Source organism: Colobus angolensis, unplaced genomic scaffold, assembly GCF_000951035.1.
Source record: "Colobus angolensis palliatus isolate OR3802 unplaced genomic scaffold, Cang.pa_1.0 Scaffold176, whole genome shotgun sequence".
NCBI lineage: Eukaryota > Metazoa > Chordata > Mammalia > Primates > Cercopithecidae > Colobus > Colobus angolensis.
Window position 1 is genome coordinate 4,775,787 of NW_012114888.1, and position 14,630 is coordinate 4,790,416.

Here is a 14,630-nt window from a genome sequence, read left to right on the forward strand (position 1 = left end):
TGAATGCCTGGCTAATTTTTTGTATTTTTAGTAGAGACGGGGTTTCACCATGTTAGCCAGGATGGTCTCAATCTCCTGACCTTGTGATCAGCCCACCTCGGACTCCCAGAATGCTGGGATTACAGGCATGAGCCACCGAGCCCAGCAATTTTTTAACCTTTTGTAGAGACAGGGTCTTGCTAGGTTGCCCAGGCTGGATTCCATCTACTGGCCTCAAGCAATCCTCCCAACTCAGCCTCCCAAAGTGCTCCCTCCCTCTTGTAAGGACTCTTGATTACATTGGGCTCATCTAGATAATCCAGGAAGATCTCATCTTAAAATTCTTAATCACATCTGCAAAGTTCCTTTTGCCATGTAAGGTAACATATTCACAGGTTCTAGGGGTTGAGAGAGGGACATCTTTTGGGGATTATTAATCTGTCTACCACAATGCTCAATGTTTAAGTCAAACCAGAGGGCCCATGGGGGTGGAAGATTTGATTAAAGCATGGGGTATTAACAAGAGAAAACTATCAATGGTTCGAATCAGATTTAAATTCACATAAGATGGGCATAGATGAGGGGTTCAGGCTGTTATGTCAGAATTGCATCACGGGCCTGAGTTCAAAGTTATAACAAAGGAAACTGATGGAATCTCAACAGAGACCCTGAACCCTGGATCAAAGCCCCAGGAGCACTGGTGGTTTAAAAAAAAATGTTAACAGAGACCTAGGTTTAAGAGCTAGAATATAGACACATTGATGGTGGAATAATTAACAGGTTTGAGGTTAAAACTGAGGGTCGATTGGGCATGGTGGCTCATGCCTGTAATCCCAACACTTTGGAAGGCCAAGGTGGGCGGAACACAAGGTCAAGAGATCGAGACCATCCTGGCCAACATGCTGAAATCCTGTCTTCACTAAAAATACAAAAATTAGCTGGGCATGGTGGTGCACACCTGTAGTCACAGCTACTCGGGAGGCTGAGGCAGGAGAATTGGAGGCAGAGGTTGCAGTGAGCCGAGATCGTGCCACTGCACTCCTGCCTGGTGACAGAGCGAGACTCCATCTCAAAAAACAAAACAAAACAAAACAAAAAATCTGAGGGTCATTGATGATTAAAGACTTAACAGGGCTGGGTGCAGTGGCTCGCACCTATAATCCCAGCACTTTGGGAGGCTGAAGCAGGAGGATCACTTGAGCCCAGGAGTTCAAGACCAACCTGGGCAACACAGCAAGAACCCATCTTTACAAATAAAAAAATAAATAATTAGCTGGGTGTGGTGGTACATGCCTGTAGTCTCAGCTACTCCAGAAGCTGAGGCAGAAGTATCGCTTGAGCCCAGGAGTTCGAGGCTGCAGTGGGCTATGATTGTGCTGCTGCATTTCAGCCTGGGTGACAGAGCAAGACCCCTAAAAAAAGAAATTTAACAGCCAGCCAGATTCAATGTCAAAAAATGGGAACATTAATGCTAAAATCTATAACTGAGCTCTAGGTTTAATGTATCAATCAGAGTGGGAAAACTAATGGTGTTAAGAAACCTGGATTTAATTCACAGATCAGAAGAGGCATTGATGGAGGAAAAAATAAAAAGAAGTCAGGTTTGGTTTTCATGATAGAAATGAGTTGATGATGAAATAGTTAACAGAGACCTCAGTTAGATGCCCCAACAAGTAGGGCATTAGGGCCAGAAGCATTAACAGAAGTAGGCATAAAGAGCAAACTGAACAGGCTGGGCACAGTGGTTCAAGCCTGTAATTCCAACACTTTGGCAGGCCGAGACAGGTCACTTGAGGTCAGGAGTTCGAGACCAGCTTGGCCAACATGATGAAACCCCATCTCTATTAAAAATACAAAAATTAGCCAGGCGTGGTGGCACATGCCTGTAATGCTAGGTACTCAGGAGGCTGAGGCATGAGAATCACTTGTACCCCGGAGGGGGAGGTTGCAGTGAGCTGAGATCACACCACTGCACTCCAGCCTGGGTGACAGAGTGAAATTCCATCTCAAAAAAAAGAGAGAGAGAGAGAGAAAACTGAACAGAGAACCAGGTGCTGAGTGGCAGTGAAGGTGGCAGAGTTAACAGAGGACCAAGATCAAGGCTCAGATCTGAAGGCCATAGATGGCAGAAATGTGACTCAAGGCCCGGATTCAATGTGGAGAAGAGAGGACACATAATCTGCTGTGTAGTCCTAACTAAAGCCACAATCATGTCTAGACTTAATTAGTGTTATATAGTAGCTGCTGTGGACTGAATTGTGTTCCCTCAAAATTTGTATGTTGAAGTCCTAACACCCTACATGACTGCATGGGAGATACAGCCTATAAGGAGATGATTAAGGTTAACAATGTCAGAAGGTGGAACCCTGATGGGAGACAAGTGTAAGAGACACAAGAGATTTTCCCTCCGCCATGTGACTACACAGTATGAAGGCAGCCATCGGCAAGCCAGAAAGAGAGGCTTCACCAGAAACCAAACCTTTCTGGAACCTTGATCTTGGACTTTCCAGCCTCCAGAACTGTGAGAAAATAAATTTCTGTTGTTTAAGCCATCTAGTCTATGGCATTTTGTTATGGCAACCTGAGCAGACTAATACAGTAGCTATGTACATCTTTAAGATTTCTCTCAAATATGTGGGAAACCATGTATGACAGGACCCCTGGAAGTTAAGAATTTTCATGATGATCAAAGCCCTTCTCAATAATTTTTTGATGCTTCTCTCTAGACACGTCCACAGGAATTTTTTTAAAATAAAATGTTTAGGCAGAGCACAGTGGCTCAGGCCCATAATTCCAACACTTTGAGATCCCAAGGCAGGAGGATAGCGTGAGCCTAGGAATTAGAGACCAGCCTGGGCAACATAGCGAGATCCCATCTCTACAAAAAATGTAAAAAAATAAAATAAAATAAAATAATCTTTACAAAAATGTTTGATGCAGTAAGTAATGCCCTTCATGCATACTCCTGGACTCTAGACCCAGAGCTTCTGATCCAATAAGTCAAGGATGAGGTCCAATAATCTGCATTTATTTTAATGCTTTATTTGGAAATAATTTCGAACTTACAGAAAAAGTTGCAAAAATAGTATCAAGAACTCTCATGTACCCTTCATCCAGATTCTCCAAATGTGATTATTTTGTCCCATTTTCTTTACATATATATAACATATATGTACATATATATGTGTGTATATTATGTGTGTGTGTATATATATATATACACACATACATAATTTTTTTCTGAATCATTTAAATATAAAAGTCAGCCTGGCAAGGTGGCTTAGGCCTATAATTGCAGCACTTTGGGAGGTCAGGGTGGGATGATCACTTAAACTAAGGAGTTTGAGACCAGCCTGGGCAACATGGCAAAATCCCATCTCTATCAAAAATACAAAAAATTAACCAGGTGTGGTGGCACACACCTGTGGTCCCAGCTACTCAGGAGACTGAGGTGGGGGGACTGCTTGAACCTGGGAGGTGGAGGATGCAGTAAGCCGAGATCATGCCTCTGTACTCCAGTCCGGGCAACAGAGTGAGACTCTGTCTCAAAAAACAAACAAACAAACAAACAAAAAAAAAAAGCAAATGTCCCTAAATAGTAGTGTGTTTTTGCTAAAGAAAAACAGAGAAAACAGGACATTGCCTTATATAACCACAATATAATAATCAAAATCAAGAAATTAGCATTGGTACAGCACAATTATCTAATCTTTAAACCTTTTCAGGCCGGGTGCAGTGGCTTGTGCCTGTAATCCCAGCACTACGGGAGGCCGAGGTGGGTGGATCACTTGAGGTCGGAGTTCGAGACCAGCCTGGCCAACATGGTGAAATCCCATCTCTACTAAAAATGCAAAAATTAGCTGGTTGTGGTGGTGGGTGCCTGTGATCCTAGCTGCTCGGGAGGCTGAGGCAGGAGAATCGCTTGAACCTGGGAAACAGAGTGGTTGCAGTGAGCTGAGATCACGCCATTGCACTCCAGCCTGGGTGACAAGAGTGAAACTGTCTCAACAAAACAAAACAAAAACAAAACCAAAACCTTTTCAAAATGTGCCAGTAGTCCCAATAATGCTCTTTACAGCAATAGAAAACTTTTTTTCTGTTCCTGGATCCAGTCCAGATTGTGCTTTGCGTTTACCTGTCTCATCTCTTCAGTCTCCCTTAATCTGTCCTTTCTTCATCTTTTATGACATTGGCCTTTTTTGAAGGACATAGGCAGGTTGTTTCGCAGAATGTACCTTGGGTTCATACTGACATCTCTGATTCCAGTCCAAGGTCTCAGGATTATTCTAGCCCTACCTCCTTTCCAGATTTGTAAGGCCTTTCTCAGACAGTGAGAAACATGGCTCTCATTATCTCTATTTTACTCAGTTGCTCAATCCTCATATACACATAAAGTAGTCTCAGAATTCCTAACCATAACCCTGTGTAAAAAAAAAAAAAAATCACTAACTAAATTACAACATTTGCCTGGACATGGTGGCTCATGCCTGTAATCCGAGCACTTTGGGAGGCCGAGGGGGGAGGATCACTTGAGCCCAGGAGTTCAAGATTAGCCTGGGCAACATAGGGAGACCCCATCTCTGTTTAAAAAATAAAAATATTTGTGTACAGTCATTTTTGCTTTTTGTCTTATAGTATCCAGTGAAAATAACTGTTTCCCAAAGTTACTTAGATTAGTTATTTTCTTCCTCATGCCTGTTAGCATGGTTATGTTATTCATTTGTAATATGCTTAGGTTCCTTTGTTTCTATTTATGTTCCATTTTGGGTTCCCCCAAGCCTAGTTTATTTTAATGTATTTATTTTGTCACCCACTTCCTCACTTTTCCATATCTATTTTTGGAATATGTGAAACATTACTATGCTTCTAAAAGAGGCAAAACTATACCAAAAGAATAAAAGTGTTCCTCCCTGCTCATCCCTACTTCCCGTCCCCTCCTTTCCACCATGTGCCTACCCATTCCCTTTAGGTAACAAATCTCTTTCATTATTGTTTCATGTGCAAGCTCAGGATGAAAGTGTTGGGCCCTGGGAGGTGGATTCCCATGATTCCATGCTCTGGTTCCCTTCTGCAGTAAATGTATCCAAAGTCCTGACCATGCTTCTTAAATTTTCTGGGTGTAATGTATTGAAGAGGGTCGGGGAATTCACCTGAGCTCATGGTTGTGGGATCATCCAGAAATTGAGGAGTTTCACTATTTTATTTAATTTAACGTTAAAAAAGGTAAAGTGTGTTCTATATACCTGTAAGAAAACAGCCAGTTTATGGCAAAAACGGTGCCATCTTGAAGCAAATCCACCATCATGATCAGTGTTTGACTCCTGCCTACCAAGGCGTTTTGCAGCAAGATTTTTAAACAGTTCCTGTAGTATAGATAACTTTAATAATAATGTTTATTTAACCTGCCCAGTTTTCTTTCTTTCTTTCTCTTTTTTTCTTTCTTTCTTTTTTCTTTCTTTCTTTCTTTCTTTCTTTCTTTCTTTCTTTCTTTCTTTCTTTCTTTCTTTCTTTCTTTCTTTCTTTCTTTCTTTCTTTCTTTCTTTCTCTCTCTCTCTCTCTTTCTTTTTCTTTCTTTCTTTTTTTTTTTTTCCAGAGTCTCACTCTGTCACCCAAGCTGGAGTGCAGTGATATGATCTTGGCTCACTGCAACCTCTGCCTCCCGGGTTCAAGCAATTCTCCTGCCTCAGCCTCCAGAGTAGCTGGGATTACAGGTGCCTTACAAAAATTACACTTGGCTAATTTTTGCATTTTTAGTAGAGACAGGGTTTCACCATGTTGGCCAGGCTGGTTTCTAACTCTTGACCTCAAGTGATTTGCCTGCCTTGGCCTCCCAAAGTGTTGGGATTACAGGTGTGAGCTCCTGTGCCCAGCCTCCCCAGTTTTCCAGAGTTTTGGCAAGAAAGTCTAAGGACCAGACTGGCTGGACATGCCTTTACTCTAAAAGCATGCTATAGAAAGAATACTTTCTGATGGGCGGGTGCCGGTTTCCACTGTCTTAGAACTCCCTGAGACATGGCTTCCATTTCTAAGTCCCTATTAAATATTTCTTTCTGAGAAACTGGGCTTGTCAGCCTTGCTCTTCTGCTTTTCAGTTCCCTTGGCCTTTAGGGGTGGGTTGCATATACCAGCTACTATGGAACATTTGCTGAGCCAGGCAGGAGCTGAAGAACCAAGAAATCGATCCTTTTGTAGTTCCTAAGCATGATGATTGGGTGTTCATGTGCTTATGTGAGATGTGCCTTTCTCAAACCTTGTTATGACATCAGCACATTATTCAACTGATATGAAAAAAAAAAATGGGTTAGGGGAATGAAGCATCTGTGTGTGAAACTCCAGGGTGGCCAGCAACATCTATGTGGGGTGGTGTGACACCTCTGCTAGATTCTTGTGGACCTCCACATGAGTAACGGCACATCCCGAAAACCCAAAAGGAGTTATTAACTGAAAGCCATATAGTGCACTGCCATAGGGAAGGATGGTGGGTAACCTATCCAGTGGGCTGGCCACTTCTCTGGGCTGTTCATTTGGCTTTGGAGGCCCAGTTAGCAGCAGAGGCGAAAATTAAATGGCTAGGGAAGGAATTGCAATGAGAAAAAGACACGTGACTTTTGACTTCTCTCCTTGCATCCAACATAATGAAGAAAATTGATGACCAAGAGAACAAAAATCGAAACCTTAGCATGTAGACAGATTGGTCCACCTAGGGGGAATGAAATGGAAATGACCAGAAATCAAAGCTGTCATAACTAAGCCCGATTGGGATGTGAAAATTTGGAATCCCTGGGAATGTTGTGGAGAGTAATATTTCGATGACATAGAAGTCATAGCTGAAGAGGGGAATGAAGATCATTGGCAAGCTCACCCCTCGTGCACAGGAAAGTGAAAGCTGAACAACTCCAGCAATGTGGGAGTCGATGGATCCAGGAGACTCTCACTATCGGAGTATATCACTTTCACTATCACTATCTCACTGCTACAGAACTCTTAAAGATTGCAAAGACGTTTAAGCAACCACCTAAGTAACCACTGACCTCTTAGATCGTCCGATTGTGGGACACAGGGTTTTTCTTTAGCTGGGAATCAAACAGAGAAAAATGATTAACATCATCACCCATCTGGTCCTGCAGCAATGCCTTCATAACCCAGGAAGAATAGCCTTATGGAATGGATTATTCTAGCTATGAGAGAGACTTGACCTAATGAAAAAGATTTACCAGGAGGGATAACCTGCTGGTGGTCAATCAAAGAGGCCCAGAGGCTTCTCTGGGAATTAGGAATGAGGCAAGCCATCTGTACCTGGGTTTTCACAGGAACTGATACAGCAGTTTTTACTGCCAGGGTGAAAAATAAATTGCTACAGCATGCACCAAGAAAATGGCATGGCCCTTTTCTATCTTTGTTGAGGCCTGGAGTGGAACAAGATTATACACATGATGTGGGAAAAGCCATTGCAAATTTGGAAAAAACTGAGCAAACCAGGGACAGAGTAAGCTTGGGAACCCAATGAGGGTTAGCAAAAGAGAAAAAGAAAATCCCACAGCAAGAAGGAGGAAAAAAAAGGGAAAGGGATAGATAAGAGGCACGTGTAAGTAAATGTGGCATGATTTATTGGGAGCAGAAATATCCCAATAAAAAATAGACAAACAACCTAATGCTGTATTAGCCACCACACAGAGGGAACTACAGCCTGAACAGCAATTTCGTTGCTTCCTTTCTGCCCCTCCCGCAGAAGAGGAAGACTCGACCCCTTCTTGTAACGCCCCAGCCTATCACGGTGGATCCCACCCCAGCTCCGAAATTAGTAGGGCCGAGGTTAATCCCATGTTTGAGCAATAGAGGGTGACCAGAGGCCCCATATTGAGCTCATCACTTACTGGTCCTGAGAAATAAGAAGACTATTGCCTTACTAAGGACAGAATGTACTTTAATCCATGGACACATTCCGAAAGACCCCTTGGTCAGTGGTCTACCATTGATGGTTATGGGGGACAAATGGTCCCAGTAAAAAGGACTTTAATACATCTTGGTTTGGGGAAAGTGTCCCCTGCCCCGTATAAGGTGCTTATTTCCTCTATTCCGTAAAATATTTTAGGCATGAATATTCTGTTAGGAAAGACTGTAAACTTCAGTGGAAGAATTCAGATTAAAGGTGATTATAGTACAGGTATTCTTAGGAAAGAGGGAAACCCGTACAATTCTCTAGCCCTAGGTGGGTTGTCAATGTTAAACAATACAAATTGCCTGAGGGGCATGCTGTAATAAGTGCAGCTACTGAGGAATTTAAAAGGTGCATATTATCCAACCAACTCAAAGCAAGATTATCAGTTCCATCTGGCCTGCATGTAAACCAGACCAGGCCTGGCTGATGACTGCGGGTTACCAGAAATTGAACAAGGTGACCCTGGCCATGCAAGCTGCAGTTTCTTAAATTACTCAGGTAGTCAACCACATCGTGTCTGTCCTGGGTACACATCATGCTGTCTTACGTTTGGCTAATACCTTTTTCTGCATTCTACTGTCCAAATAATCACAAAACCAACTTGCTTCTACCTGGCAAGATTTCCAGTGGACCTTTCAAGTGTTGCCCTTGGGCTATTTCACATTCTTACAATTTGTTACCCAATGATAGCTAGAGATGAATCTTTGCTCTCACTCCTGACTTCTCTTTTTTGATCTTCTTATATGTATAATATGATGTTAACCTCTGAGATGTTCATGTGTATTATGAACGTCTCAGGGCATTGTTCAATCATCTTCTGGATCAAGGATGGGAAATCAACCCTTCAGAAGATCCAAGGCCCAGGGCCTGCAGTGAAGTTTTAGGGGTTACACGGTGGGGTAAGATTCCTTTTATATTGCGTGCATTAATGGACAAAGTCCAGTAACATCCAACTCTGAAAACAGAAGAGAAATCCAAACATTTGTGGGTCTTTTAGGATATTAGCATTTATCCCACACTTAGCCCAGTGTTTGAGGCCACTATATGGACTTATTAGGGAAAGGACACATTGAAACTGGGACACATCGCAGCAGGGAGCTTTGAACAGACTAAAGTGCTAGTATAGCAGGCACAAGCCTCAGGCACCCCTTTAGAGGGAGTAGTGATGACTTTGGATGTTACTGCTACTCCTGTGGGCAGGAGTTGGGTCTTATGGCAACCACGGTATGGTAAATCAATCCCTTTAAGATTTTGGTCACAATTATGGAAAGGAGCGAAGCCAGATACTGAAACAGGAAATTTTCCCTGATCCCTTCACAGGCCTCATGACAGGGGTGCCTCGCTTACTCAGCCCACAGCTCTCAACCCCTTAGGGATGGGAAGCATGCAGGTGAGCAGGTGTAAGAGCCAGGGAAAGTGCTTTTGGGCACTGGCAGGAGCAAAACTCTGTGTGTCCCTCCTAAGGGGGATAAAAATCCCATGGACCCCAAAGCCCCAGAGGGTGTGTGTTGCAGTGAGTTCTTTTAGCTTTGCTGTCCGAGGATGGCTTAAGTAAGCATTTAACAGCTCAGCGGACCCTCTGCCTTTTCGTGAGAGCAGAGGGTCTGTGTGACAGCCTTTTTGTATTCCGAGCTCTTGTCCAGCATCCAGGAAAAAGCAGATTGCACGAACGAATTGAAGGGTAACAAATACAGAGGATTTTATTGCCGATGGAAGTGGCTCTCAGCAGGAAAGGGAGACGGAAAGAGGAAGGAGCAGGAGAGTATTCTTCCCCTGAAGTCTGGTCGTATTCAGCCAGACTATTCTCCAAAGTCCTGCCGTCAAGCCATCCCTCTGAAGTCAAACTGCATCTCTCCAATGTTCAACTGCTTCTTTTCTTCTCCCCTTCTCTGCTCTCTGCCAGTGGAGCCTGGGGTTTTTATGGGTACAGGATGGAGAGCATAGTGGGCCGGGGTGGTGTTGGAAAAGGCAACATTCAAGCAGGAAAACGGGGATGTAAAGTTCTCACTTTGGGCTGTGGTTCCAGGCTTGAAGGTGGGGCCCTCATCAGGGACTCCACTTTTTCTGCCTGGAATTTCTCTCCCTCCTGTCCCTATCAATACTCTCCCATTGAACAAGTGCTGGCAGTGTATGCTTTACAGCAGGTGGAATCATTAGCAAAGGCCCTTCCCATGACTGTGAGAACTGGTCTACCAATCAAGGGATGGGTAGAAGGATTATTTAAATCACCTACCTCCGTTTAAATCCCAAACACCTACCTTGAATAAATGGCATGCCTATTTGCAACAATGAAGTGTCCTGGTAACCAATCCCTTAAGCCCAGAATTGCATGCTGTGTTAGGCCTTGTTATATGTGAGCAACCAAAAGACATCCCTTTGCCCCTTCCTACTCCAGTGCCTGACACAATAAGCAAAGGAGTGTTATGCATCCCTGACCATGCTTGGTATACAGATGGCTCCAGCAAGGGAAACCCCTGTACTTGGACCACTGTTGCTATATGACCACAAACTGATACAATCTGGCTTGATATAAGTACCCATCACAGTAGACAGTGGGCTGAGTTGCAAGCTGCTTGGTTAATAATCACACATAAGCCCTGGCCCCTGGCTCTTTGTGCTGATAGCTGGGCTACATTCAAAGGCCTAATTGTGTGGCTAACCCAGTGGCAACAAGAAAAATGGATGTTTATGCACAAACCCATATAAGGCATGAACGTGTGGCAAGACATATAGAGAAGCTGCAACACCCTGCAGCTGATGAAATAGTTGGCATTTCATGTAGTGGTACACAGTAAGACTCAGTTCCAGGAAATATAGAAGTTGACACCCTAAGAACAATTAGAAGGGTTGTGCTCTGTCCCAGGCCAATGAATAGAGACCTGGGTACATAACAAAAGTAGTCATAGAAGTGCAAGAGTAGGCTTGGAGATAGCCAAGAAGGCAGGATTGCCCTTAAAATATAATGACCTCCCAATAGCTGTTAAAAATGTTGATACGGTTTGGCTCTGTGTCCCCACCTAAATCTCATGTTGATTTGCAATTCACACATGTCAGGGGAGGTGGCTGGATCATGGGGGTGGTTCTCCCATGCTGTTCTCATGATAGTGAGTGAGTTCTCAAGAGATCTGATGGTTTAAAGGTGTTTGGCAGTTCCCTCTTTCTCTCCTGCTGCCATGTGAAGAAGGCCCTTGCTTCCCCTTCACCTTCTGCCATGACTGTAAGTTTGTTGAGGCCTCCCCAGCCACATGGAGCTGTGAGTCAATTAAGCTTCTTTCCTTTACACATTACACAGTCTCAGGCAGTTCTTTATAGCAGTGTAGAAATGGACTAATACAAATGTATAGCACATTCTTGATTGCATCCACACTATATACCATCTCATGCAGGGCACACTCATAGGGCTGTCCACCCTATAATAGATCAGCAAATGTAGGGCTTCTTTTTGTAAGTCAAGACAAAAAGTATGTATTGGCCTGTGTAGATACTGCTACTGAGCTGCTGTAAGTTTGTCTTTGTAAGTGAGCTAATCAAGCCAGTACTATTAAAGGTTTAGAGGCTCTCAGTACTATGTATGGATATCCTGGACACATTGACAGTAACCAAAAGACCCATTTTGCTGGACATGATGTGCAGGACTGGGCCAGGGAACACAACAGATCATGGCACTTTCATCTCCCATGTAACCTCCAAAGAGCAGGGTCAACTAAAAGGAAAACTGGTCTTCTGAAAGCACAAATTCAGTTTCCTGGGGAGGCTGGGCATGGTGGCTCATGCTTGTAATCCCAGCACTTTGGGAGGCCAAGGTGGGAGGATCACTTGAGGTCAGGAGTTCGAGACTAGCCTGGCCAACATGGCAAAACCCCATCTCTATTTAAAAAACTACAAAAATTAGTCGGGCATGGTAGCACGCACCTGTAATCCCAGCTACTCTGGAGACTGAGGCAGGAGAATTACTTGAACCTGAGAGGCAGAAGTTGCAGTGAGCCAAGAGCATACCACTGTACTCCAGCCTGGGCAACAGAGCGAGACTCTGTCTCAAAAAAATAAAAAAGTTTCCTAGGGAAACCTACAGTATTAATCTGTTCTCACATTGCTATAAAGAAATACCTGAGACTGGGTAACTAGAAAAGAGGATTAATTGGCTCACCGTTCTGCAGGCTATACAGGAAGCATAGCAGCTTCTGATTTGGAGAGGACTCTGGAAGCTTCTGATCATGGTGGAAGGCAAAGGGGAAACAAGCATCTCACACGGCAGGAGCAGGAGCAAGAGAGAGTGAGGGAGGAAGTGCTACACACTTTTAAACAAACAGATCTCACAAGAACTCACGCACTATTGTGAGGATAGTACGAAGAGGGTGGTGCTAAACCATTCATGAGTAATCCACCCCCTTGATCCAATCACCTCCCACCAGGCCCCACCTCCAACACTGAGGATTACAATTTGATATGAGATTCGGTAGAGATACAGATCCAAACCATATCACCTATCACCTACTTTGCTAGAGTGGATGAATGTATTATCTGCAGGGCTTATTTATTTAACTTCAGCCAAAGCAGGATGCTTGCTCCATCGTGCCCCACCGTGCCCCAAGCCTACCACTGTTTGCATATGGGTAACTGAGAAGACTGCTGCTTTGCTCCCAGACCTGATTGACAACCAGCACATTTTGTGCATGACAACACTGACAGATATACTCTCAGGGGAGAGGACACTGCACTGGGGCTTAGAATGGCAAATACCCCCAGGCTGGATAGGCTATTTCCTGCCAGAGATGGGGGAAATATCCTCAACAGTTAGAGTGGTTCCCATTGCTCCTATTGAATACTGGACCCATGATCACCCACTATAAATGGTTAAGGGAAGCAGTATCATAAGCGAACTAACACAGGAACAGAAAACCAAATACCGCACGTCCTCTCTTGTAAATGGGAGCAAAACATTGAGTACACATGGACACAAAGAAGGGAACAACAGACACCAGGGCCTACTTGAGGGTGGAGGGAGGGAGGATCAAAACACTACCTATAGGATACTAAGCTTATTGCCTGGGTGATGAAATAATCCATACGCCAAACCCCTGTGACATGCAATTTACCTATATAAGAAACCCGCACATGTACCCTTGAACCTAAAATAAAAGTTTTTTTAAAAAAAGGAAGCACAAATTCAAACTTTCCTGGAAAAACCTACCTTGCATCGGTGGATGAATATGTGATCTGAAGCCCTTATTTCTTTAATTTCAGCCAAAGGGATGAGGTGCCTGCCCCATATGACAGGTTGGGACCACCATTCCCCAAGCCTACTATTGTTCACATACAGGTAACTGAGAAGACTGCTTTGCTTTCAGACCTGGTTGACACCCACCATATTTTCTGCATGAAGATAGTGACAGACATTCTACCAGTGGAGGAGACACTGCACTGGGGCTTAGAATGGCAAATACACCCAGGTTGGATAGGCTATTTCCTGCCAGAGAGGGGGGAATATCCTCAACAGTTAGAGTGGTTCCCATTGATTTTATTGAATACCGGTCCCCGATCACTCATTATAAATGGTCAGGGGCAACACATATACCCCATGGCACGGTGGTGAGCTCTCTAATATGGTGTACTCTCAACCAAATTGCTTTGACCACGGCCGCTGACACTTCATCCCTGGGCAACATGGATGGTATACAGCCCCTTTCCCTTTACAAAAGCCAAGAGCTGACTCTATGCTAACTACTCTAAATGAAAGGACTGGTGTATTCTAACAGATGGAAAAGAACTTTCCTTGCAAATACCCACTAAGTTTGTTTCCTTTCATCCTTAGTTGTCATGTTCTGCCAGTACTATCACTAGCTTCCACTCATGAAGCAAACCTTTTCCTACAATGGGCCAAAGAGTATGCTGTTGGCTTACAGAAAAACATCTGTTGGGGCCGGGCACAGTGGCTCACACCTGTAATCCCAGCACTTTGGGAGGCTGAAGTGGGTGGATCACTGGAGCTCAGGAGTTCGAGACCAGCCTGGCCAACATGGTGAAACCTCGTCTCTACTAAAAATACAAAAATTAGTCGGGTGTGGTGGTGGGTGCCTGTAATCCCAGCTACTCGGGAGGCTGAGGCAGGAGAATCCCTTGAGCCTGGGAGGCAGAGGTTGCAGTGAGCTGAGATCACGCCACTGCACTCCAGCCTGGGCAACAGAGCAAGACTCCATCTCAAAAAAAAAAAAAAAAAACATTGGTTGGGCATGCGGCTTCATGCCACACTCCCATGCTTCTGGCTTGCTGTGGTGGGTATCTCCTTTCCAAGGACAAGATTGGAGAGAATATATAATACAAATGACCAGCTTCTCAGACTGAACCCCTGCGTTGAATGCCCTAGTTGTTATTGGCTTCATAGCTGGCTTTGGTCCTGGGGCACCTGGTGGCAGAAGCTGCTTCTTCGTTTAGGTGTTGTGCTCTTATGTTGCTTACTGTCCTGGTTTTGCCTTTATTGTTGCTGCAGCATCTTCCTCCAATAAAGCCAGTGAGCTGCTGCTATAGCTATATGATATCAAGCACCCTCCCTCTAGACCCAGGGACTGCACCCGCCCTCTAGACCCAGGGACTAACAGGTGGGCGTGTGAGATTTTAAGGACCAGTACTGAGGAATGGAGTGTAGGTACACAGCCTGCTGTGTGGCCAGAGTGATTTCATCTTGAAGGGAAAACATCATGATGACAGATGTTTG